This window comes from Schistocerca gregaria, chromosome 6 (genome assembly GCF_023897955.1).
Source record: "Schistocerca gregaria isolate iqSchGreg1 chromosome 6, iqSchGreg1.2, whole genome shotgun sequence".
In the NCBI taxonomy this organism is placed as follows: domain Eukaryota; kingdom Metazoa; phylum Arthropoda; class Insecta; order Orthoptera; family Acrididae; genus Schistocerca; species Schistocerca gregaria.
In genome coordinates, this window is record NC_064925.1 from 149,241,794 (window position 1) to 149,269,131 (window position 27,338).

The following is a 27,338-nucleotide window of genomic DNA, read 5'->3' on the forward strand; positions in this document are numbered from 1 at the left end:
GCAAGGCGTGAAAAGTCATTCGCTAGCGATAGGGCATTTCATAATGCAGTAAACAATCTTCCAACTAGCAAGACAATAGACATGAAACGTTGCTCATGATTTCATTTCCGTAAATATCATAAATTAAGAGCTCCACACTATAATCTTATGTTTTCAAGTTTGAGCGTGTCGTATCTGTGATGCTTTCTACAAAGAAATGTCAATAGCGAGGATAATGGCCTCTTTTTTTTCCACCTATGCCTCTGAAAGGCACACACTAATGGCTTTTTTTAAAGTGTCTGTCGCGCAGCTACGTGCCCACAACGCATTACGTCTTTCTTACCGAAATATTTACGACAGCAGTTTCCGCTACAGTTACAGTCTCATATAAAAATATTTCACAGGTCAAGAATTTGCGTTACAAATCTGTAGAAACAAAATCCTTTAAATATAATAGTCTCCAAAAAATTTTCGCTAGCATAGTGATACATTCACGCATATACACACATTTCATAACTCTTAAAGTACGATTCTCGGTTCCCAACATCCTTTTTCACAAACCAGAGTCCCTAACCACTACTCATTATTCCTTACCTTATTACACTTACACATATTCGTCGACACTTCTTCAATATTTCATCATAACAGATATGTAGCATCAGCTTAAACATACCTCAGCAGCATAAGTCACATCGTCGTCGTAATAATAACATCATAACACCTCAGTCAAATCTCAAAAACGTCATAGCTCTCTGCAATAACTTCAAAACGTAAAAAAAATTCTGTGCTCATGTCAAAAGTGTCGTCTACCTCAAACGTACTTTAAAAATCATGATCCCATACCAAATACATCATTCAAAGCTCTCATAGTATCACAATGGTTCCAAAAAAAATATGAACAGTTCACAAAGTACAGGCAAAATACAATTTCATCAGTGTGTAGTTATTCAATCGTGTAATTACGTAAACATCTGTCATTGATGTAGTAAAATAAAGATTTGTCTCTCTCTGTTAAATGATCAGATAGCTGTGTAATTCTGTGTTAGAGAAATATGGCACCGATGTGTAAAATTGTATAAGCAAATACCATATTAGCTAGGGCTCCTTGTGCTTGCCAAACACATGGTACACAAAGTAAGCGTGTACCCCCCTGATGATTAATGTAATTATACCCTCAGGTGTTACAGATTACAGCAATTGAATGAAATGTATCACGGAAACCCTTTGAGTCATTTTACTTCAAATATCTTTAAAAATAAATGTTTTAAGTACAAAATTAATCACTCAAATACGTGTACTGTAGCGCTAACTGTGCGTCTTGTTATAAGATAATCTCTGTGGAAGTGTCGTAGTTATCGTCCTCCGAAAGCTAAGTTCTCCAGAAGTCAATTTACTTACCTCATGATAAACAAAAGTGAAATGCTTTGCGTATAAATATCTTAGTTATTACGCTTATTTCCGCGATGAAGGAAGTGCTGTGCTGTAACGTATTGTTGTGCTACGGAGAAGGCTGTCTCATTGTAGCTATACCAGAAAAGTTACTACTAAAACATGTTTTACTTTTCAAAATAATTCACAAAAACTGTGCAGATATAAAGCAGATACACCGCAAAAGCAACATTGTAAATTGTCACTCATTAGTAGCGTCGTGATCAAATCGTGTAGTTGTCACATAAACCAAATGCTAAGTCATCTTTAATCTCACAGAAAGTATTTTAAATCCAGAATTTATTTTCAAGTAAACCAAAATGTTGCATTAAAATCTCATTAGCAGTACTGGTAAATGTTCTAAGTATGTGAGCCTTATAGTCGTTACGTAATCGTACAACTAACAAGCAAGAATGTACACACACACAACACTGTGTCCTCTGTTCACTATAACTATGCATACGTAAATTTCTGTTTAAATAAGTTATCTTGGTTCTTGACTGGATATTTAACCTTCAACATTGTTGCATGTTTAGAATTTCTTACTCTGACAAAGCATACTAGTAACGTGAAGTGAAAAATTTTATAGGAAAGACTAAGTTAAAAAGCAGATTATCATTCAAGAAACGGTTTTACATGTGAAATGTAGTACAATCCTTTACTCTTCCTAGTGGTCGGAGTTAACTTGAACGCAATTATCATGCGGTACACGTTGGTAAAGAATACTGGAATTTTTCTCAAGGTTAGCGTCTATGTTATTTTTCTCTGAGCCAGCCGGCGCACGCGGCTGCCTGCGGTGCGAGTCATTGTCTGTCTCTTTGTTGGCGCGGGCCGTTATTGGGATTAGGAGACCTAACTTCTACAAATTCACCTTGACGAGAAGGCCCTGCCCTCTTTCAAGCTCGCCAGTTCTGATGGAATTAAGGTGTGTCATTTTGTCGGTAGTTTACATAGTTTCTTGTTTGTCGGTCATGTGGTGGAGAATTTCTCTCTGAATCGTAACTGCACGATGGACCGTTGCGTCTGAAGTTATTCTGTCTCCCTTGATAATAATTATTTTGGTTTCCATACTGTCTGTTTCTCTGATTGTCTCTGTTATATTCATTACTACTGAAATGCGATCTTTCTCTGTAACTATTACTCTGCCAGTGGTTGCCATACGGGTGGTATCTGTTTTGGTCACGATTTGTGTTGTAAGAATAGCCTTGTCGTGTCCAGTTATTATTTCTTTCATCGCGGAATTGTGACGGATATGACCTGTAATTGTTGTGCTTCTGTTTTCGCGTTCCGCGATTGTCAGTGTCACTTTCCAGTACTTGTAAGACTCGCTGAAAAGCTTCAGTGTCGTCTTTGCAACGTCCTACCAAAATAATGTGTCGTAAATGTTCAGGCAATTTGATTAAGCACATGCGGATGAGTTCTGAGGGGCTGTATGGGTTTGAAAGATACTGATTCTTATGCAACATGTCTTCAAAATATTTCATAGGACTGGAAAATTCAGATTGTTCGAAACGTTTCATCATTATAATGCTATGTTTTACTCGGTCTTGTGTATCTTGAGACCAATACGCTGAGAGGAAGGCATGATAAAATTCTCCTTCATTGTGACCATCGTAAATGACCGATCGCATTCTTACACCTGGTTCATTCTCTAAGTATCCACACATAAATTCTAATCTATGTTCCAATGCCCAGTTAGGAGGAAAACAATGAGAGAATTGATGGAGCCACGCTTGTGGATGAATGTCGTTGCCAGAATTTTTAAATGTTTTGAATTTACGTGTAGTAATGAACAGCTTATAGTCAAAATCATCATGTTGGTGGGTAGTATATCGGTCATTGTTACGTTTTGTCGGCGGTTCCATCTCAAAATTCGGTGCACCTTACCAATTTCTTTCATAATTTCCGAAATGCTCTGTGTTATTATTTTGTGGCTTTTCCGTATTTATAAGTCCCTCTTCCTGTGTTGGAGCGCGAGTGTCCTCTGAAATACGTAATTCTTGTATTACCTATGTCAGCTGATCTTGTGCTTCCCGGATTTCTCTTTGGTGTTGCGTATTAATTTGATTCTGATTTTGTTTGAATTTCCTAATTTGTTCGCACTCTTCTGTGTCATTCAGATCATCATCTACCTTTGCAGATAAGCTAATGAACCGATCCGAAAGTTCGGCTGCTTTCTCTGATAATGTACCAGTGTGTTCTTCTGAACCAAATTTCAGAGTTTACATTTGTGATGAAATCGTATCTACTATGTCCTTTAAGTTTTGCTGAGTTTTTGCAAGTTGCGTAACCGAATCGGTAGATGCAACTGAATCAGTTTTGGCTTGCAAGGTCTCATGATTTTCATGAACAATAGTTTGCAGTTCTTTTATGGCTGATTCGTGATTCTGTAATGCATTTTCATGTCGCGAAAAAGTAGGTTGAAAATGTTCACAAATTTGAGGTTTTACGTCATTACAGACTTTTTGACATTTCGATTCGATTTTATGCAACTCAGTAGTGAAATCTTCACGTGTTTGTTCAAGCGTATGTTCCACTGAGTCTAACTTTTGAAGCATTTTTTCCATTGTTTCTAACTTTTGAAGATTTTGTCCCATTTGTTTCTGATTTTGTTCAAGCGTTGTGTCTAACTTTTGTAGATTTTGTTCCATTGTGTCTAACTTTTGAAGCTTTTGTCCCATTTGTTGCATTAATTGTAGTAACAATGCACTGGTGTCTGAAACATGTTCCTCAGTGCTATTCGGTAATGCATTTGAACCGGCAATACTCGCAGTTTGAGAAACAGAAAATGTGTCTTGACTTATTTGAGAAAACGGTGAGGATGCAAAACCTGAATCTACAATATTTGCAAGATTGTGTCCTGTCATTTAGGAATCCTGAGGCGAGCTGTTGCCGACCGATCGATCGATAATGCTTCCCTGTTCACTAATTGTTTCACTGCCTACACCATAATTTGCAGCCCGCTCCATTTCCCTATGCACAATTACCAAATTACTACTCTGAACATTAGTTAATTCATTACATGGTGGCGCTAATACACTGCTTTCGTCTTCACTGTCATTTCTCAGTTTACTTTGGAGCGAAGAATTACGTTTTTCATACGCCATTATTGTTACAATATTTCACACGATAACACAGAAAAGCACAATTTGAAGAGCAAAATAACAAAACACATTAACATAGCATTGAAAATAATATCTAGTTAATTGCAAGCGCAGCTGCGAAATATTTGTTGCAAATCTACATGAATGCCACGAATGTTTTACTGTACAATAATGAAAAACTACAACTACAAAGGAAATTCTCTCTACAATTACGCGCTAGCAATAAACAAAGACTACACTAACTACACCAACTACAAGCAAAAATTCAGAAGATTCCAATGAGGTATCCTCGGCTAAGGGTCGACATATAAAACGTCCCCTTTGAAAACTTGTGCATGATTGTGCTTAAACTGACACACAATATTTTTAGCGCAACTCCATCTGACTTTCAATAATCCCTACAAAAGAGTGGCCCTGACTAACATTAACCTATACCTTTCACAAATCACTTACCTCACCAAAAATCGTTACTCGAACTACTGCAATACAGCGAGCGCCGCTACTACCAACTAACTGAAAGATTCAAGCTACTGAAGGCACTAACTACTGATAGGTATAGTTAGCAAATGAAAGATTTTGATAGAGAACAAACAATGTATTTACCTTAATAGTCATAATACATATAGCAGTTCATGACATCCAGTCTTACAAATTTCAAAACTCCGCCATCTCTTCCCCCACGTCCACCACTGCTGGTGGCTTACCTCCAACTGCGCAACGCTACGCGCCGTTCACATCCAGCTGCCGCTGCCCAACACTACAATGGCAGACAACAATGCAAACCAGCCACAGACTGCACACAGCACAGCCAGTGATTTTCATACAGAGCGCTACGCTGCGGCGGCGTTACCAATATAAGAACCTAAACAGCCTTCTTACAACCGGTTAGTTTGACTGGTTTAAGGGACCCGCAGGAGCTCTGTAATACCTGAAAATACCGAAGAGCCAAGACATTGGTAATGTAGTGTCACCGCCAGACACCACACTTGCTAGGTGGTAGCATTTAAATCGGCCGCGGTTCGGTAGTATACGTCGGACCCGCGTGTCGCCACTATCAGTGATTGCACACCAAGCGCCGCCACACGGCAGGTCTAGAGAGACTTCCTTGCACTCGCCCCAGTTGTACAGCCGACTTTGCAAGCGATGGTTCACTGACTTCTACGCTCTCATTTGCCGAGACGATAGTGAGCATAGCCTTCAGCTACGTTATTTGCTACGACCTAGCAAGGCGCCATTATCAGTACTATTGACATTCTGAAATATGTAACATCAAGAGCGACGTTCATCATTAATGGACTAAAGTTAGGTATTCCACCAGCTACGTCCGTTTTTCTCAATTCTAATGCCCTTGTCATGTTCCAGACCTCACGCCAGCCTGCGTGAGCTAAAACGCGTGCCTTTCGGCCTCTTCTAGTAACACGGTGTTAGCTCTCCTGCCAACCACAACAGGTATATCTACCTATTATCGTGTACAGCCCCGCAGGCACGCAGAAGTGCCGCAACACGACATGAATGGACTCAACAAATGTCTTAAGTGTTTGAAGGTGGTACCTGTAAATGACCAGTTAGCTTTAATTGTATTAAGATGGTATCTGTTCTTTCAGACATGTCCGAAAGAACAGAAACCATCGGTGACGATGCAGCTCTCTAGAATGAAATGATAATTAAATCAATACTCTAAGCTGCCGACAGGCGTTGATATACATCAGCGGGGACAGTTGAAAATGTGTGTCCCGACCGGACCTCGAACCCGTGATCTCCTGCTTACATGGCAGATGCTCTATCCATCTGAGCCACCGATGACACAGCGACTGCAGGAATTTATCCCTTACACGCTCCCAGTGAGACCCATATTCCCAACTTAATGTCCGTACACTACATTCGTAGTGCCACTGCCCAATACACTCATTACTCATGGCAGTCCCATAAGAGTTTGTGCAATGTGTGCGTATCCGTAGACAAGAAGGGCAATGACCGGTTAGCCTTAATTATATTAAGATGGTATTTGTTATTTCGGACATGTCCGAAAGAACAGATACCATCGGTGACCATGTAGCTCCTTAGAATGAAATGATAATTAAATCAATGTCCTAAGCTTCCGACAGGACTTGATATACATCAACGGGGACAGTTGAAAATGTGTGTCCCGACCGGGATCGAACCCGGACATGTCCGAAAGTACCGATACCTTCTTCATATAGTTAAGGCTAACCGGCCATTGACCTTCTTCTGTACCGATCCACACGAATTTCGAGAACTCTTATGGGACTCGGTAAGATTGTCTGCCGTGAGTAATGAGTGTAATGGGCAAGGGCACTATGAAAAAAGTGTGTGGACATTAAGTTTAAGCGTGTTCGCTCAGAGGGTTAGCTGCCCTCTGTAATAAAGAAACTGAATGACTGGATCAATTATGAACTTCAACGGCCGTCAGGGGACGTCCGCCACGGACAATTACAACGAAGTATAACGAACAAAATGAGATTACAAAATAATAATAATAATAATAATAATAATAATAATAATAATAATTGGATAGATCATCTCCCTTGTAAGCAGGAGATCGGGTCCCGATCGGGGCACACATTTTCAACTGCCCCCGTTCATGTATATCAACGCCTGTCAGCAGCTTAGGGTATTGATTTAATTTTCATTTAATGTCTCAAGTAGTGCTGGAGGGAAGTGACACCATGAGTCCTGCAGGGCTGTGCATAAATCTGTAAGGGTACGAGGGGATGGAGAGCTTTTCTGAACAGCATGCCGCAAAACATCACAGATGTGCTCAATAACGTCTTTGTCTGGGGAGCTCGGTCGCAGCGGAAGTGTTTCAAATGAGAAGAGTGTTCCTGGAGCACTGTAGAAATTCTGGACGTGTGGGGTGTCGCATTGTTGTGCTGGAATGGCCCTCACCCGACGAAATGCTCAGTGCATTTGGGTGGATCAGACAGGATGCTTACGAACGTGTCAGAGTCGCATCTAGACGTATCAAGTGTCCCATATCACTCCAGCTGCACATGCCACACACCATTAGAGAGCCTCCACCTGTTTGAACAGTCCCCTGACGACATGCAAGGCCCATGGATTCACGAGGTTTTCTCCATTCCCCTTCCCGTCCATCCACTCACTACAATTCCAAACGATACACGTCCATCCAGGCAACATGTTTCCAGACATCAGCAGTCCAATGTGGTGTTGACGGGCGCAGGCGAGGCGTAAAGCTCTGTGTCCCACGGACATCAAAAGAAAACGAGTGGACCTCGGCTCCGAAATCCATATCGATGACATTTCGTTGAATGGTTCTCACGCTGACACTTGTCGACGGCCCAGCATTGAAATGTGCACCAATTTTCGAAAGGGTTCCACTTCTGTCACGTTGAACGATTCTCTTCAGTCGTCCTTGGTTCCGTTGTTGCAAGACCTTTTTTCGGCTGTCGCGATGTCGGAGATTTGATGTTTTACTGGGTTCCTAATATTCATGGTACACCTCAGAGATGCTGTGTCCCATCGCTCTTACGCCGACTATAACATCTCGTTCAAACTCACTTAAATCTTTATAACCTGTCACTGTAGCAGCAGTAAACGATGTAACAACTCTGCCAGACACTTGTTGTCTTATGTAGGCGTTGTCGACCACAGCGTCATATTATGCTTGTTTACGTATATCTCTAAATTTGAATTCGCATACCTGTAACAGTATCTTTGGCGATTCAGCGTAGCAGACATATCAAGTCCTCAAATGACTCACCAAACCCTACTTACGAAGCCACGAGAAACATACGAAATGAGTAATCTTGGAGTAGACTGCCGCCCTCTACGAATCACTCCCGTAGTGATTGCGAGGACAACGTTGTACTCATTACACCGCTCACAGAGACATTCACGCAGTCATTCGTCTCCATTTCAGATGCAGATGGAACAGGAAGAAAGCCTAAATTTTTTATACAACATGAAGTACCCTCTATCATGCAGTGGTTTGCTGATTATCGCCGTATTCATAGACGTAGATATAGAAGTGAATGTAGACTGGATGCCGCGTGACACGGTAATAACCGTCCTCGAAGAAAGATATTTTCCATTAGCGTTTGTCGTTTTAACCACAAATAAACACAGCATACTCAGTCGCTAAACATTAATACTATTTAATTATAATGCATGCGAGTTCACTGCATGCAACTGTTCCTAGGAGGCAACAACTGCGGGTACTTTAGGCTGCATTTATGCCGTTTTCTACTTTTTCTCATGAAACTGCGTACTTTATTACTTAGACAATCATTAGTTAGTCAAAAATTTCTTACCAACGACATGAATGTATTATATCACCCAGTTTATAATTCTTACATGTTTTCTTTCCGATTTTGCAAAGCTTTAAATGTTCTAGTTAGTTAGTTTCGTCTTTAAAAAAAAGGGTCTGGGCTTACTACTTTTCATCTGTGCATTCAATACACAGAATGTACTTCCTTTATACCAGAAGACACAGGAAAATTTAATCTGTCATTAAATAAACGGAATGTATTTCCTTTATACCAGAAGACACAGGAAAAGAAATGTCTGCAGTACTTTTTACCACTTTTTTACAGGATTCATATTATCCTCCCATAGAAGAAATAGTCAGGTCTACTGGATATATATATATATGAAAATAACATTGTGAGGTCTGTCTTTCACAAGGCAGTGTTCCCCTTTAAGTTATACATCGTGAGTGCCATAAAATTATTAACTTCCCCTGGCATGACTTTCCTGAGCCTAACAGAGTGGCAGTATGCCTTATTTTTCGTTCTTTAACTGATTTTATTATGAATAATATTAGGAAATCAGCCTCTAGTGTAGGAATGGATTATTTGAAGCCTACTTCATTATCTTGTTGACGTGTGTTAGTGTACCGCCAAACTGGTGCACTGGTGTATACCAGGGGTGTTGAATTAGTAATGCAACATAGTTTTCTCGGCCACTTTTGTTGATTTTGTTGAAAAAATGCGTACTTTCTTGTGGAATATCGCAGAATATTACGGCTTCGACAGCTATAGTTTTACGAAGTTCCGATAGATGGTGGCGCTTATACGTAGCCTTGAAAATGGCGCTTTATCCGGGGGTGCGTTCAGAGCACGGAGCCGTCATGGAATTTCTTTGGCGGAAAACCGAAGCACCGCAGATATCTATAGGCACTTCTAGAAAGTCCACGGAGATCTGGTAGTGAACAAAATCTCGGTGAGTCGTTGAGCGAGGAGTCAGTCGTTACTGTAACCAGATCGTGAAGTATGTCCGATTTTTCGAGCGTGGGCCGCCTCCAAAAAAGCTGCAACTCCTTTAATGTTGGAACGGATGGAAACTTTTATTTGAGGTGATCGACGGATCACAATCAAACACCTTGCTGCTGATCCTGACGTCTTGGTGCTGACACACTCGTCCACCAATTGGGGTACTCAAAGAAGTGTTCCCGCTAAGTTTCTCGTCGCCCAACAGAAGACCATAAAGATCAACGATGGACCATCTGTTTGGAACTGCTTCCAGTTATGAAGCAGACTGGGAGAATTTTTTGTCGAACATCACCACAGACGATGAAAAACTGGTTCGTTACTTCTAATAGGAAACAAAACGGCAATGCATCGAATCGCAACCCTCCACCTCTCTTCCGAATAAAAAGCTCAAAGCTGCACTCAGCCAGTAAAGTCATGGGGAGAGCTTTATGGTATTCTGATGATGTTATTCTGTTTGATGTCCTCCCTCACGGTGCGACGATCTACACGAAAGTGTATTGCGCTATCCTAAGGAAACTGAAGAAACGACTTTGGTGTGCTCATCGCCACGAAGATTCGAAAGAAACGGCTACTTCCTCATCACATAACAAAGCCTCATACAAGTCGGTGCACGTAAGAGGAGCTCACTATACTTAACTGTTCCTCCTCACCCACGCATCAGCCCATATCTCGCACCATCCAGCTGCTTATCCCAATAAAGGATGCAGTATGTGGATGACTGGGAGATTATTGAAGCAGTATGAAGTTGAATTCTACGTGCAATAGGAGAGTGGTACCATGTGGGCAAACAGGCCATCCCACTAAGGCCGTCTCATATGCTTAAAAAAAGCCACAGCTGCACAAATTTTCTGGTCTTTACCAGGTTTCCGCTAGATTAATGTAGCCGTCTTCAGAAGAGTACCAAAGTACTTGCCGCTGCCAACCTACCGCGTGGTGAAGAGATGCCGGGGCTGGACTTCAGTTAAGTAGTTTTCATCCGACATGGTGCCACGGTACTATAGGTTTTAATTTTAACGTTGACTGAGCCTTAGTCAAGCATGTTATAGTATACCTCTGAAGATGGCTAGATTAATTTAGCCGAAACCTGGTAAAGATCAGAATATTTGTGCGATTGAGGCTGATGCTTCAAAATGTTAATCTATGACCGGTGCTGACGGGGCTACAATATGCTAAAAATTCTTATATAAATATATTGCACTGCTTATTGAACGCCCCTAATATCGTTAGCTATTGCTAACTGATTTAAAATCATTACTAGCTTAACTTTCTTCCAATCAATTAATAAAACAGTTAATGGCTTTAAACGCTATGGGACTTAACATCTGAGATCATCTGTCCCCTAGACACAGAACTACTTAAATCTAACTAACTTAGGGCATCACACACATCCATGCCCGATACGGATTCAAACTGGTGACCGTAGGAGCAGCGTGGTTCACGACTGAAAAGACCGGCAACAGTTAATGCTTGTAATTAATAATGTCAATGAATGCCAGGAGCAAGCAGTCTACTCTTATGTTAATTCATTCTCTTCCTTGGTGGCTGTTTTCCATGTAATTTTCTGTGTAGATTCGTTTGAAACGTGATGGGTCAGGGGGTGAGGCTATTGACTAGGTGTCGGACTGACGCCCTGGTGCTGTGGCCTGCCTTTGCGGAGGAAAGTACAAGGTAAGCCGGAAAGGTGTCTGCCCAGAGCAGGTACAAATCAGCGAGGTGGCCACCGTCGGTGCTGGGACCTGTGAATCATGTCCCTGCAATTTCTTTTTGCGTAGTGCATCCTGTACGACTTGGATTCCACGGCAACTTTTTACAGAACTCTTCAATGTTTCACGGCGATTATCTGTACTTATGGAGGGTCTTAGTTTTTGCAAAGAGGCCGTCCTGCTAAGATACACCTTGTTGTATACTGAAAGGTCACCTTTTGGCAATGATATGTGGGGGACAGTCAGAGTTAGATAAAGATCTCAGCATTACGAGAAGTGTCCGGACAACATTCCGAACGGGAATTCTTTTCTCTTTGTAAAGTGCAGAGCCAATTTTCTAGCTCCTCTTTACTTGAGGCGAGTAGCCTCTGAACTAAAAAGTTTTCCGGGAGCTCCTCATTGGATAACCGAAGAAAGTAGCAGAGTAGGCCAAGATGCTAGTTTATGCGAAGCTGACATGGAAGTGAGCCTATTGGCTAAAGTCGACAGTGACTTTCGGTGAAAATATCCTCCCATGTATGGGAAGCACATAATGCGCTTACGAGTACAGACTGTGACGCAGGAATGAAGTCATATGGATGTTTAGATCTGGCTCTGGGTCTTGCAAAGATAGCCAAAGCAGTTAAGTTGACCACTCGTATAACAGCGGGAAAACAGGGACTGAGTCCTGGTCCGGCATAGATTTTCACTGTCGTTATTCCCTTATATAGCTGGTGGTTACTCGTATTTGTAACTGTGAATGTGTTTCATGAATTTCGTAATATCTATACTTGCCGCATTGCTTGTTCCTTCAGAGATGCATGCATGTCCGAATGAACACTGCATCGTTCTTATCGACACAGGCATTGCACATTGCATTATGTGTAATTTATCATTCTTCTGATTTTCGGGAAATCACTGCCCGAACATCACAGATTTATGAATATATCCTGGAAAATTAAAACTGCGTGCCGGACCGACACACGAATTCGGGACCTTTGTCTTTCTCGCACACTCCGCTGCAGATTGGAAATCTCATTCTGGAAACATCCACAAGGCTGTGGCTAAGCCATGTCTCCGCTATATCCTTTCTTTCAGGAGTGCTAATTCTGCAAGGTTCGCAGGAGAGCTTCTGTAAAATTTGGAAGGTGGGAGACGAGATACTGGCAAAAGCAAAGCTGTGAGACCGGGCGTGAGTCGTGCTTCGGTAGCTCAGATGGTAGAGCACTTGCCCGCGAAAGGCAAAGGTCCCGAGTTCGAGTGTTGGGTCCGGCACGCAGTTTTAATTGACAGGAGGTTTCATATCAGCGCACACTCCGCTGCAGAGTGAAAATCTCATTCTCAACACTAATTTATGTTTGCATAATTCGTGCATAGATTATGGTCTTCCCCTGATACTCTGCTCGCTCCTCTACCCTTTTTGGCAAGGCCGTTGGCAGAATGAGGGTGACTTTTAGCCGGAACCCTTCGGCCACCAGTGCTGATTACTAATCAAAATTTAATCAGTGACGGGTTTCGAACCCGGGAACGAGGACTAGTCAAAGACGCTACGTCTAGACCAAGGGTTAAGTTGATACTATGATTAAAATAATGTGACAAAAGAATGGATCTGAAAACTGGATTTAAATCAAATAATTGAATAAAACCGATGATCAAAGTCGTTTCGATAAAGATTCTTTTAAATAGGATACTTCGCTGGATCTGACGATATTCGAACGTACTACCTCTTGCATGTGGAGCTACTGTATTTTCCTTCCGATTACATCACACAACCAAACTATATGACAGCTGACGTCCCAGAATAAATTAAAATGTTATTTGACTATGTTTGGCTAATGTTATTTTACGTAACTGGAATTATACGCACCAGATTAAAAGACACTTTAAAAATATCCCTTAGAGGTTTTGTCCTGTCCAAGTCATCAAACCTACATAAAGACACGGATGTATATTGAAACGTCCCCTTTGAAAAATTTATACACGACTGTGCTTAAACTGACACACAATATTTTTAGCGCAACGCAATCTGACTTTCAATAATCCCTACGAAAGAATGGCCCTGACTAACATTAACCTATACCTTTCACAAATCACTTACCTCACAAAAAATCTTCGTTACTCGAACTACTGCAATACAGCGAGCACCACTACTGCCAGCTAAATAAAAGATTCAAACTACGGAAGGCACTAACTACTGATAGGTATAGTTAGCAAATGAAAGATTTTAATAGAGAACAAACAGTGTATTTACCTTAATAGTCAAAATATATATGATAGTTCATGACATCCAGTCTTACAAATTACAAAACTCCGCCATCTCTCTCCCCACGTCCACCACTGCTGGCGGCTCACCTCCAACTGCGCAACGCTACGCGCTGTTAGCATCCAGCTGCCGCTGCCCAACACTACAATGGCAGACAACAATGCAAACCAGCCACAGACACACGGCACAGCCAGTGATTTTCATACAGAGCGCAACGTGGCGGCGGCGTTACCAATAAAAAAACCTAAACAGCCTACTTATTACAATATGTGCTCATACTCAAGTCACCCATACAACATGTTATCTGATGTTTTTGACACACGACTTGAATTTTAATAATTTTTTGCCTCAGTCTATGTATGTAGAGCATCATATATGTATTTACTGCTACCAGATTTATTCATGGACGTGAAAAATTTCTACTTTCGTTGTTAAGACTCTGATAATCACATGTATCTGACAGACATCTGCTCAAATTATTGACTTTATCGTTAACAAAGTAAATTTCAATAACTTTACTTTATGTAGTTACACTTAATCCATGTATATTTACTAATTTTCTTAGTGTCAGATTAATCAATTTTAAATTCAACTTGTAAGCACAATACCCAAATGGCCTAATTTCTTATGAACTGACCTGGTGGTCATTTCATAGCGACATATCAAAATCATCAACCTTATATTTTGAAAAATCATGGCCTAGCACTGGGTAAAGTTAAGCCAAAGGGCACAGCCATGCGATCACCCTGGTGATTTTTATCATAATATCCATTTCTATTAATTTTATTTCTAAACAACTTCGTCATTTCGAAAAAAAGTGAAGGGAAGTAACGTACAAATTTGCAATGTACTCTGGTGGTGTCTTCCCGAGCACATTCCAAGTCTGTACAATTTACCGAGGGGGGGGGGGGGGGGGGTGATGAAAGAGGATTGTTCATTCAGCAATTTCATTTCACCATATTTTACTTTGTTTTTAGAACATTACCTTTGCAATACTTTATACTCCTCTATTGTGCTTTGCTTTGATTAATCGATGTGAGGTCCTTGAGCAACCTCTTTGCATTATTGCTGTATGTAATTTCGCATCTCTGGGAATCAGTTTCTTTTAGCGAATGGTAAATTCGTTGGTTGGAGTCCACAAGGCTGGTCTAGCTGGAAATAGCATTTGCCGTTCTTATTGGCATGTTTGAAGGAGTGCTATTCTGTGTTCCAACTTGGGAAAAAGGCTGCATTAGCCCTGTGGTGAGCAGTACTGGTGGGGAGAGTCTACAATGATGAAAGAATTGGTGGCCCCATTTCAATTACCTGCTATGATGAGGATTAGGTAAAGTGGTTATGTTAGTTCGGCATTGTTTGGTCAAAATTAAGCTTCATTTAGTAACGTGACTGAGTGCTTGCATGTGGCAAAATGGAAACTCATATGTTCTTCAGAGTTGGGGCACTGCAAGCTGATTATAGTGCCGTTAGCCATCTTTTCAATTCCTCAGGTTGTAAATTAAAGGCGGCCACCGTGGCCGAGCGGTTCTAGGTGCTTCATTCCGGAACCGCGAGACTGCCTCGGCATGGATGTGTGTGATGTCCTTAGGTTAGTTAGGTTTAAGTAGTTGTAAGTTAAGGGACTGATGACCTCAGGTGTTAAGTCCCACAGTGCTCACAACAATTTGTAAATTAAAAGCAATCGCTCTCTCCTAAATTACAAAGCTGTTACTGCTTTGTTCAAAGTCTTGTACTGGAAACGTAATTTCCCTTTTATCTGTCATGGATCTAAAGTTTGTATTTGTTGCTTGAAGCCACTTTTGGGCTATAAAGTCATTTGTCAATTTTTGGTAATAATTGTACTGTTACCAGTCCACCTCTCATAGAGTTATTCCGGCCTAAACCACTATTATTTCGTATTATGGTGCACAATATACAGTCATGTTGCGTGGCCGACACCATGTTACATACTGATGATATTCCTCATAGTTCACGAACATTTTCGCATATGGGAAACCGCCTACTGGATTGCAATCACAAAAAATTATAAGAATAGCTTTTGTTTGGGAGCTAGCTAGTTTCAGATGCAAACAAGGTAAAAAGTTTACTACGACTTTGAGCCACAGCCATACAATTATTTTTAAAAGAGTAAACTGCCATTTGATTGTGTAGTATTACATTTATCTGTTAGAGATTTCTGGCTTTATGCCATTATCCAGAACAGTACTTGAAGTTGTTACACCATTATTAAGTCATATCTGTTAAGGCAGTTCAAAGCCGGTAAACAAGGGTAGCACAAGTCTTTGAGATGTAACTGTCAAAGGAGCTTCTATAGTCCACTTTCTTTCACAGTCACGTCTTTAAGATATTTGTTGGCCTTATTTACTTGTTTTGGACTGCCTTAACTGATAATACTTGATAATAACCTAATGACATTTGACATTGTCCTTGATAATGGCATAAAAACCTAAATCTGCATAGTACAAGGGTAAGTATAGAAATAAACAGTCAAATGGTGGTTTAATCTTCTAAAAAGCAGAGAATGTAGGTTGAGGGGTCTGTATCGATGACTGCTGCTTTCTGAATGTCATGCCGACTGCTCTCGCAAATTAACTTGATCTGACATAAGGATGACATCCTTGGTTCTGATGGTTTATTATTCATTGTATTTGAAGTCAATGATTACATAGTTGAGGACTCAACCTCTTTGCACAGGAGGACGCTAAAATCACAAATCTTACACTTGTTCAATTTTGTTTCTCTGTCTTGATAAATGATTAATAACTGTGTAGTATTCAAAGCTACATCTACATCTACACCTACGTCATTATTCTGATGTTCACAGTAAAGAACCTGGTAGAGTGTTCAATGAACCACCTTCAAATTGTCTCTACCGTTCCACACTCAAACGGTGCGCGGCAAAACCGAGCACTTAAATTTTTCTGTGCGAGCCGTGATTTCTCTTATTTGATCGTGATGCACATTTCGCCGTATGTAGGTGGGTGCCAACAGAATGTTTTCGCAATCTAAACCGAAAACTTGCGATTGAAATTTCGTGAGAAGATACCGTCGCAACGAAAAGCGCCTTTGTTTTAATGATTGCCACTCCATTCATGTATCATATCTGTGGCACTGACTCCCCTATTTCACGATAATACCAAACCTGCTGCCCTACTTTGAACTTTTTCGATGTCATTCGTCAGTCTTACCTGATGCGCATCCCACACCACACAGCAATACTCCAGCATAGGGTGTGCAAGCGTAGTGTAAGCAGTTTCTTTAGTAGACGTGTTGAACCTTCTATATGTTCTGCCAATGAATCGCAGTCTTTGGTTTGCTCTAGCCACAACATTTTCTGTATGATCACTCCTATTTAGGTTATTTGTAATTGTAACCCTAAGTATTTAGTTGAATTTACAGCCTTGAGATTTCTGTGACTTATAGCGTAATCCAAATTTAGCGCATTTCTTTTAGTACTCACATGAATAACTTTTCCTTATTCGGGGTAAATTCCCACATTTTGCACCATACAGACATCTTATCTAAATCATTTTGCAATTCTTTTTGGTCATCTGATGACTTTACAAGACGGTAAATGACAGCATCATCTGCAAACAATCAAAGACGGCAACTCAGATTGTCTCCTATGTCGTTAATATACATCAGGAACAAAAGAGGACCTATAATACTTCTTTGGGGAACCCCGGATACTACTTCTGTTTTACTCGCTGATTTTCCGTCTATTGCTACGCTCTGTGATCTTTCTGAAAGGTAATCACGAATCTAGTCGCACAAATGAGGCGATATTCCATAGAGACGCAGTTGGATTGGAAGACGCTTGTGAGAAACGGTGTCGAAAGCCTTCTGAACATAAAAAATATGGAATCAATTTGACACCACTTGTCGATAGCACTCATTACTTTCGAGTATATAAAGAGCTGGTTATGTTTCACAGGAACGATATTTTCTGAATCCGTGCTGAATATTTGCCAATAACCCGTTTTCTTCGATGTACTTGATAATGTTCGAACACAGTATATGTTCCAAACCCCTACTGCAAATTGACGTTAGTGATATGGGCCTGTATTTCAGAGGATTACTTATTCTTCCCTTTTTGGGTATTAGTGTGACTTGAGCAATTTTCCAGTCTTTAGGTACGGATCTTTCTGTGAGCGAGTAGTTGTATATAATTGCTAAATATGGAGCTATTGTATCAGCACACTCTGAAAGGAACCAGACCAGATGCCTTGTCTTTACTGGGAGATTTAAGCTGCTTTGCTACACCGAGGGAATCTACTTCGTATGTTTCCCATCTTGGTAGTTGTTCTTGATTGGAATTCAGGAATATTTACTTTGTCTAGTAAGATGTATGATTATTTTTCAGTTTTCCTATTCTATGAAAGCGTGTTTGTTTCTGAAAATAGATGCTGAAGTTTGCGAGTCAGGAGGCGTTTGAAATCATTATTTTCTGGACGTCAGTATTATAATTTTGCATAGTTCGAAAGTTTCAGAACATATTAATCATTGCTTATGGAAGTACTCATTCCTTTTTATTACAGCAAAGACCTTTTATGTAGGATACTGAGAAACAGCAGTTTATTTACGACAAATAAAGACCACAAGCCACTTGTATGGGATAAACTGAAATACTATGTAAGTGAGTGGAATCCATACCATGACAGACTAACAGCATTCAGGGAGCGTTTAAAGTGTAGGGCTTGTAAGTGTCAAATTTGCTTGGCTCGCAACAGATTGCTGCAAAACATCATCTTCCATTTAGCCAAATAAATATCTGAAACGTCATTCGAAAATCGACATAAAGAACTGTAAGATTTTTTGAACTGTTGTGAAGCAGTCACGATCTTTCTTGACAGTAAAAGCCATTGAAACTTGTGCGTGGCTCTTATTTGTGACGACACAATTGAATAACATCACTTCTTTCCAAAAGATACCATGATATAATGAATCAAAATAAAATCTGACATGAAAATTTAACACATCTCTCCTTGAGACCCTTCCATCCACGCCCTACATAACAGTTGGTATACCAAACTCTGCTAATTTGACCTTATTATCGGACACGATTTTCGTCACATTGAATAAGAAATGATTCCTCTAGGTAACAGGTAGTCTAAGTCCAGGAAAAGGGGGTTGAACCAAATACTATCGATGGACACTGTGTACAGCTGAACTTCAATTAACTGAGAGAACTGGGAGACTGATCGGATCTTAAAACGTAAAAATAAAAATAAATGCAAGACGTATGTTGCAGTACAATATAGTATATTGTCCATGATTAGTAATATTCAGATGATGTCGTATAAATATTCTTTCTGGTTCTATGCGTAGTAATCTACGGAATATATAACTTCCTGTTCACCTTCAAAACGCAACTTTATCTGAGACCCGTCGTAGGTCTGTCAACACACTAACTGTTGATATAATCCTTGCGGAAAATTACATATTCACTCAACTTTTTATAGGTATTGTCATCAAACTTATTTGATACGCTCCGCTAATGAAGATAATGAAACTTAATGACGAAGTAAAAGCACGAAAACATTTTAAAATAGGAGGGAAAAGAACGGAAATCATCAAAGAATTCAGATGTCTTGGGGAGAGGATATTCTGGAATATCCCCGAGATAAAGGCAAAGGAATCAAGAAAGAGTAAAGTTGAGCTGGCCTTCCAACTCACCAAAAAAACATATAGCTTTATGTCATGGAATGCAATAAATGAGACATTATAACATAGTAATCAAACCAGAAGCAGTCTATGAGTCCGAAAAGCTATCCATCAACGACCATGGCCCACCTGAGAGGCTGGAGATCAAACAAAGGAAGACAGTAAAAAAAATCGTTGGCCCCATATTCCCCAACAACAAACTAAAACAGATCTGATATGAAACCCTTCACCAAACCACCGAAAAAATCTCAGACGCAATGAGGAATAGAAAAGCTGATATTTACGGACACATCCTTATACTCAACGCACATAGCATTAGTGTTCAAAAAAAAGGAATAAAGAGAGAGAAAGAGACTCTTTGTACTAAGGAAATGGAGGACATAAGATAGCTCCAAATCACAGAAAATATCCGCGTAGATGAAACTGAAAAACAAAAGCTATTCATAGACAAGAAAGAGAAGTTAAAAGTCAAAATTAATACCAAAACACTGACCCGCATCTCTGGAAAACAAAGGTATGCGAGAGCAGAAAGAATGAAACAATACTGGGCTAATAAAAAGGCACACAGCAATAAAGAGTGATTGATTCAAGGTAACGAAGGGTCGGATGAAACGAAAAGAGAACAAAAGAAGCATCAACATTATTTTCTCCAGATACCGCATGTATTTAAGAGTTCCTTACACCACTCACAGGTAGCACTGACGTCCCTGTGTCACCTGTGCACTTTCAAGGTGCATACAACAACGTGACAAGCCTCCAATACATTTTTAAAAATAAATTATTTGGTAATTTAACGGGACAAAATTCTGTAGGGACAGATTTTCAGCAGACTGAGTGTGGCTGCTGAGAATTTTTCCGGGTTGTATGGCCGTGGTCCATTGAACGCTTCAATCCCTAGCGTTTCGTCCAAGGTTACGTTGCACATCTTCCGACGTGCTCCTGGTTGTGCTGAGTCAGAGCAAGACTCACCACAACCAGGAGCACCTCCGAAGATGTCCAACGTAGCCTTGGACGGAACGACAGGGATTGAAGAATTCTATGGACCACGGCCATACGACCCGGAAAAATTCTCAGCAGCTAAAACATCCGGTCGCAAAAGCCCTCATTGTATGATTAGACTGCAGAGTTCATTGACCAGACACAATCAGACGGTGACAGTACTTCTCTGCAGTACTCTAGATATCTCCCCAGAAGATCAAACTCTTCGCAGCGACAAGTGCTCGAGAAAGAGCCACAGTGGAGATGCTCTGTAACTATTCAGCAGAACAATGAAGAACAAGATAACCCACACCACCAACCCCCACCCCCAAAAAAGAGATAAGCAAGATGTAGGTATGATCAATGTAATTGATATATAATTATGATTAATAAGATCTCAACACGATTGAGCACTATTGGGAAGGGGAAATTTATTATATAAGCAATAAGAAGAGGGTATCTTAAGTAAGTAGGAAGGGGGGGGGGGGGCTATGATTAGATGGCGATTCATGGTCGAGGGGCATTCAATGAGACACGGTTCTCTGAGCACGAGCTTCTTTTGACTGTACACTGGCAGTGTACACTCGGCAGTAAAAATGGATTGTCAGGGTGTATTGGTAAATGATGAGGTCAGAACTTGTTTCTAACCGCAGTACATAATCTCATATTTTTTACTGAGTCAGACGTATGGGTAGCTGTTTTGAAGTAGATATGCGGCTGACATCTCCAGGTACTATGTAAGAAATGGGTATTAACATAGAGAAAAAGAAGTACAATATGTGTCCTTCACTGAAGCAGCGGAGATATAACTTAACGATGAAAGTGGGTATAGTTTTTCGGTAGTTCCTTAATTGGAGTGTTAACGTTGGGAAAAACGTTTACTTCATATTTTTTCAGAGTAAAGCAGTTACAGTATTTTCTGCCAAATCCATCGCTCTTTACGGTAATCCGTTGCCAACAGGATGTCAAACAGTGGTATGGAGGGTACAGTACGGCGATAACGTATCAAAGTGTAATGTAACATATTACGGAAATGCGGTTGCGTTAACCAACATAGGAATAAAAGGCAATCAAAGATTCACATTACAGTTGCGTGAAATAAAGTGTGTATTTACATGGCGAAACAGGCATTCTTTTGAACTCTATAAACGGTCCTGTAGAGGTCGTGGAGATAAAACTGTACATAAACTAAAACGTAAAAAACCCTTTCATCTCACCTTCCGTCAGTAAACAGAATCAGGATGAATCCTAAAATCAGATACCTGTTGCTAAGCACATTACAGTGATTAACCGAGTATAGGTGCAGATGCTAACTTCAAGATATTATCTGTCGGAGTCTGGCTTCTATAACAGTCGTTTCCAAAGCGCGATTTATTCCTTTTTCCAGTTCTGAAATATCTTAATGCTACCAGTACATAAGCGCACATTTACTGTTTCCTTCACTAAGAAATTAGCTTTTTACCATCAATTCATACAGTAGAACCTCAAAAACTTAAAAACTCGTTTCCTGACAACAAACTAACGTCATTCTAGACACCTCGATGAAACGGATCACGATGTCAGTAGCAGCGAATGTACTTCCAGTCTATGCTCTAATTTACATGAATCGAGAGAAATACCACACATAAAATACTGGATGAGTGTTAATATTTTAATTGCTAAATCCAACACGGGGAAATTGAGACCGTCGATACTGCAGAGTGCAGAAACATTTTATTTCTTGTTGCAGAGTGACTGGATGGATAAACATTAGGGCGTCTGACAGCACGAACGCTAACATCAATACATAAATATTCTGAGAGAAGTGCTGATAAAATATTTAAAAAAAAGAGATTTATGTAAATCAGTTTCTAAAAGCTCTTCAGCCTACCGTGCGTGTATTGGAAAAAAAGTAAATGAAGTCAAGTAAATCCGAAAATACGAAAATCACTCAGTAACTGACCAGTTTTTAAACACACACACACACACACACACACACACACACACACACACACACACGTACGAGCGCAGAGAGAGAGAGAGAGAGAGAGAGAGAGAGAGAGAGAGAGAGAGACAGAGCGCTTCTGATCAAAAAACTTCGTTCCATTCTGTATGATCGGCAGAATGAAAAACGCTAGCTGAACTTTGTTATTCAGGGCTCATAAAATTGTGGTAAAACACTAGTTTTAATAGTCTACAATTTCCTGAAATTGTATACGTCCTATCATTCATTCGAAGTACCATTCACTTCAACGATACTGTGTCGCAATAAAATTAAATCTAGCTTACATACATTCATGCAGTAGCGATACACGTTCCATATTACAACTCAATGTTTTATTACGTATTATATTTACCGTATCGACATATAAAATAATATTTCCACGCAGTGCAGGTGAATGCCACTAGTAATACTTTATGGATGTTGGCGTACTGATGGTGGTAGCTTCGGCGCAGGCTAACTAAACAGCTGTAAGCCCTAAGCAATAAAACACGTAAACATGCTGTCGCCAGAAATACATTTCAAACCTAGCCTGGGAGTTTAGATATACTTAGATTTATGAAATGTTTAACTTCTATTAAAATCATATTACTTCCATGAATTATTGGACTGGTGTACATCGTCTACTTGTTTGTTGATCTAGTAAATGCATCTTCTTCAGACAAATATGAATAGAAAATAGAAAATTGCGTGTTCTTCCTCGTCGTCACGTTGTTTGACGATGCTCAAATCTTTTCTACAGTCGGCGCGTGAGAAAACCTACAGCTTTGATATTGAGTATGCAATGTAGCAATGTTTGGAAGTGATCTCCATGACTCAAATCATCCTGTTGGATGTTTTCTTTCGCCCTGTGTAGAACGTAATGTTACTTTACGAGTCAATTAATAAGTCGATGGTTGGAGATAGATTGATAAATAAGACTGAAAGTGCGCCTGGTGACGACTTGTGTAGAACCTGTATCTCAATGTTGTGAAGGTACACACGACACCCAAGAACTGTCACTCTTCCTGTTCTGCGCAAGGACACCAGTGTGCTAAGGAAACACGGTCGGGAACACCTATATACGACAACAAGTGTTTGGTGAAGTTGTTAGATCGGTTACTGCTGCTGCAACGGCAGATTATCAATACTTAATTGAGTTTGGACGTGGTGTTATAGTCGGCGCAAGAGCAATGGGTAGCGATGAAGTGGGGATTTTCTCGTGTGACGATTTCACTAGAGTACCGTGAATATCAGGAATCAGGTAAAACATCAAATCTCCGACATCCCTGTAGCCGGAAAGAGATCCTGCGAGAGTGGGACCATAGACGACTGAAGAGAATGGTTCAACGTGACAGAAGTGTAACCCTTCCGCAAATTGCTGCAAATTTCAATGCTGGGCCACCATCAAATGTCAGCGTGTGAACCATTCAAAGAAACATCATCGATACGTGTATCCTTAATGACTGCACGGTACAAATCCTTACACCTCCCCTCGGTTCGTCAACACCGACATTGTTGATGACTGGAAACATGTTGCCCCGTCGGACGAGTCTCGTTTTAAACTGTATCGAGCTAATGGGCCTGTACGGGTATGGAGACAACCTCATGAATCCAAGGATACTGCTTTTCAGTAGCGGACTGTTGACGATGGTGGAGGCTCTGCAATGGTGCGGGGCTTTTGCAGTTGAAGTGATATGGGTTCCCTGATACTTTTAGATACGACTTTGAAAGGTAACTCGTACTTAAGCATCCTGTCTGATCACCTGCATACATTCATGTCCGTTGTGCATTCCGACGAACTTGAGCAGTTCCAGTAGGACAATGCGACACCTCACCCGTCCAGAATTACTACAGAATGGCTCCAGCAACACTCTTTTGAGATTAAACACTTCCGCTGGACACCAGACTCCCATACATGAACATTATTGAGCATATAGGATGCCTTGCTATACACAAGATATCTCCACCCCCTCGTACTCTTACGGATTTATAGATCGCCGTGCAGGATTCTTGGTGTCAGTTCCCTCCAGCACTACTTCAGACATTGTTAGAGTCCATGCCACGTCGTCTTGAGGGACTTGTGCGCGCTCGCGGGGGCCCTACAGGATAACAGGCAGTTGTTCTATTTTCTTTGGCTCTTCAGTGTATGTGGCCACGTACTTAACGGCAGTCCGTGGGTTGACTCCTCCACATAATTTATAATATATTGAATCATCTCCTCCAAAAACAAAATTAAGTACAGCACATTGTAATGAGGTTCTGTAACTACAGAAATTGTAGTAGTATTTAGTATCACACTGAGATACACTCCTGGAAATGGAAAAAAGAACAAATTGACACCGGTGTGTCAGACCCACCATACTTGCTCCGGACACTGCGAGAGGGCTGTACAAGCAATGATCACACGCACGGCACAGCGGACACACCAGGAACCGCGGTGTTGGCCGTCGAATGGCGCTAGCTGCGCAGCATTTGTGCACCGCCGCCGGCAGTGTCAGCCAGTTTGCCGTGGCATACGGAGCTCCATCGCAGTCTTTAACACTGGTAGCATGCCGCGACAGCGTGGACGTGAACCGTATGTGCAGTTGACGGACTTTGAGCGAGGGCGTATAGTGGGCATGCGGGAGGCCGGCTGGACGTACCGCCGAATTGCTCAACACGTGGTGCGTGAGGTCTCCACGGTACATCGATGTTGTCGCCAGTGGTCGGCGGAAGGTGCACGTGCCCGTCGACCTGGGACCGGACCGCAGCGACGCACGGATGCACGCCAAGACCGTAGGATCCTACGCAGTGCAGTATGGGACCGCACCGCCACTTCCCAGCAAATTAGGGACACTGTTGCTCCTGGGGTAGCGGCGAGGACCATTCGCAACCGTCTCCATGAAGCTGGGCTACGGTCCCGCACACCGTTAAGCCGTCTTCCGCTCACGCCCCAACATCGTGCAGCCCGCCTTCAGTGGTGTCGCGACAGGCGTGAATGGAGGGACGAATGGAGACGTGTCGTCTTCAGCGATGAGAGTCGCTTCTGCCTTGGTGCCAATGATGGTCGTATGCGTGTTTGGCGCCGTGCAGGTCAGCGCCACAATCAGGACTGCATACGACCGAGGCACACAGGGCCAACACCCGGCATCATGGTGTGGGGAGCGATCTCCTACACTGGCTGTACAGCTCTGGTGATCGTCGAGGGGACATTGAATAGTGCACGGTACATCCAAACCGTCATCGAACCCATCGTTCTACCATTCCTAGACCTTCAAGGGAACTTGCTGTTCCAACAGGACAATGCACGTCCGCATGTATCCCGTGCCACCCAACGTGCTCTAGAAGGTGTAAGTCAACTACCCTGGCCAGCAAGATCTCCGGATCTGTCCCCCATTGAGCATGTTTGGGACTGGATGAAGCGTCGTCTCACGCGGTCTGCACGTCCAGCACGAACTCTGGTCCAACTGAGGCGCCAGGTGGAAATGGCATGGCAAGCCGTTCCACAGGACTACATCCAGCATCTCTACGATCGTCTCCATGGGAGAATAGCAGCCTGCACTGCTGCGAAAGGTGGATATACACTGTACTAGTGCCGACATTGTGCATGCTCTGTTGCCTGTGTCTATGTGCCTGTGGTTCTGTCAGTGTGATCATGTGATGTATCTGACCCCAGGAATGTGTCAATAAAGTTTCCCCTTCCTGGGACAATGAATTCACGGTGTTCTTATTTCTATTTCCAGGAGTGTATATTCATTTAAAGAACAAATAATTGCAAAATTAGAATATTAAGAGAATATGTGGCTATTCAAATACGTTACAAGTTTCCACGAACAATTAGTTGGCAAAGTGGAAGTGGTAACATATTGAATGATTGTAGTTCTCTTTCCTCGATTGCGAGTGGGCTAATTCGCTAACTTGGCTAAGAGTTATCGAGTAACAGAACAAATCTTCAGAATCCCAAATGCAAATTAGAAACGCTGTGGGCGAGGTGTAGCGAGGCGTGGTGCCGGGGACGTCTAAATTAACTGAGTCCTTACTTTGCTGGAGATGATAATACATTAGCAAAGGCAGTGGCCGATTTATGTGGCGTCAGCCTTCAGCGCTTGGCTGTACGGCAGCCTGCCATCAGGACCGTGGCCTTCCTGATGAGCTGCGGCTGTGGACGATGCTCCGACAAGTCAGAACTGAGCTATGCTGACTGGCGCTCTGGATCAGCACTCACAAAACTCTGTCCGGGCTACCTGAACAGTGAAAACTGTTAATTCCATTTGATTTCTGGTCTCTACTCCACCTCTCCTCTTTTCAGAGAGTGGAATAGAGTCCTCGAGTAAACTATTATTCAGATGTCTAAAGAAACTCCGATGCGCCGACCCAAACAAGGTGCGGGGATGCCAATAGTTGCCGGTCGAGGACTTCAGCTTCAATCATCCGATAACAACCGCCATGCAACCGCGCTCCGGAATATCACGAAAAATCCTCCAACTGAGAGGCTTGTCACCCAGAAACTAGCAGCACCTTCTTACGCCCGCAAGCGTGGCCGGCTTTCTCTTATAAAGTGCACACAGGAAGACCTCGGTGTGGAATATTATCCTACATGAACCGTGCATGGTACGTGATCGTGTCATATTTTATTTGACATCCTGTTTTTACTGTACTACCACCTCGTTATGTTAATTTCAATTACTGATGTCACCGAGTTTCCGCCTTTCCTGTCCGTGAGCGGCAGCAGCGGCGGTTATCGATATAAGCCCTGGCGTATTATCTTTGGTAAATGCTATTACTTCTCGGTTGTCGTGTGTTCGGAGTTAGTTCAGATCTGCAGTCAGTTGGGAGGCGCTACCAGTGCAGTTCGGACCTGGTAGAGTTTGTCTTAGGACGCGGCAGAAGTTCAGTCGGAACGCGGCTGCAATGAGATCCGGACAGCCATGACTCACCCGACCGTTGCCAATACGTACAATTTGAGCGCCGTGTTAGCTGCACCGCCCTTTCTTATTTTCTGTAGTGTGTATTTTTATGGTTCATAGCCGACGATTTTGAATTAAAGTT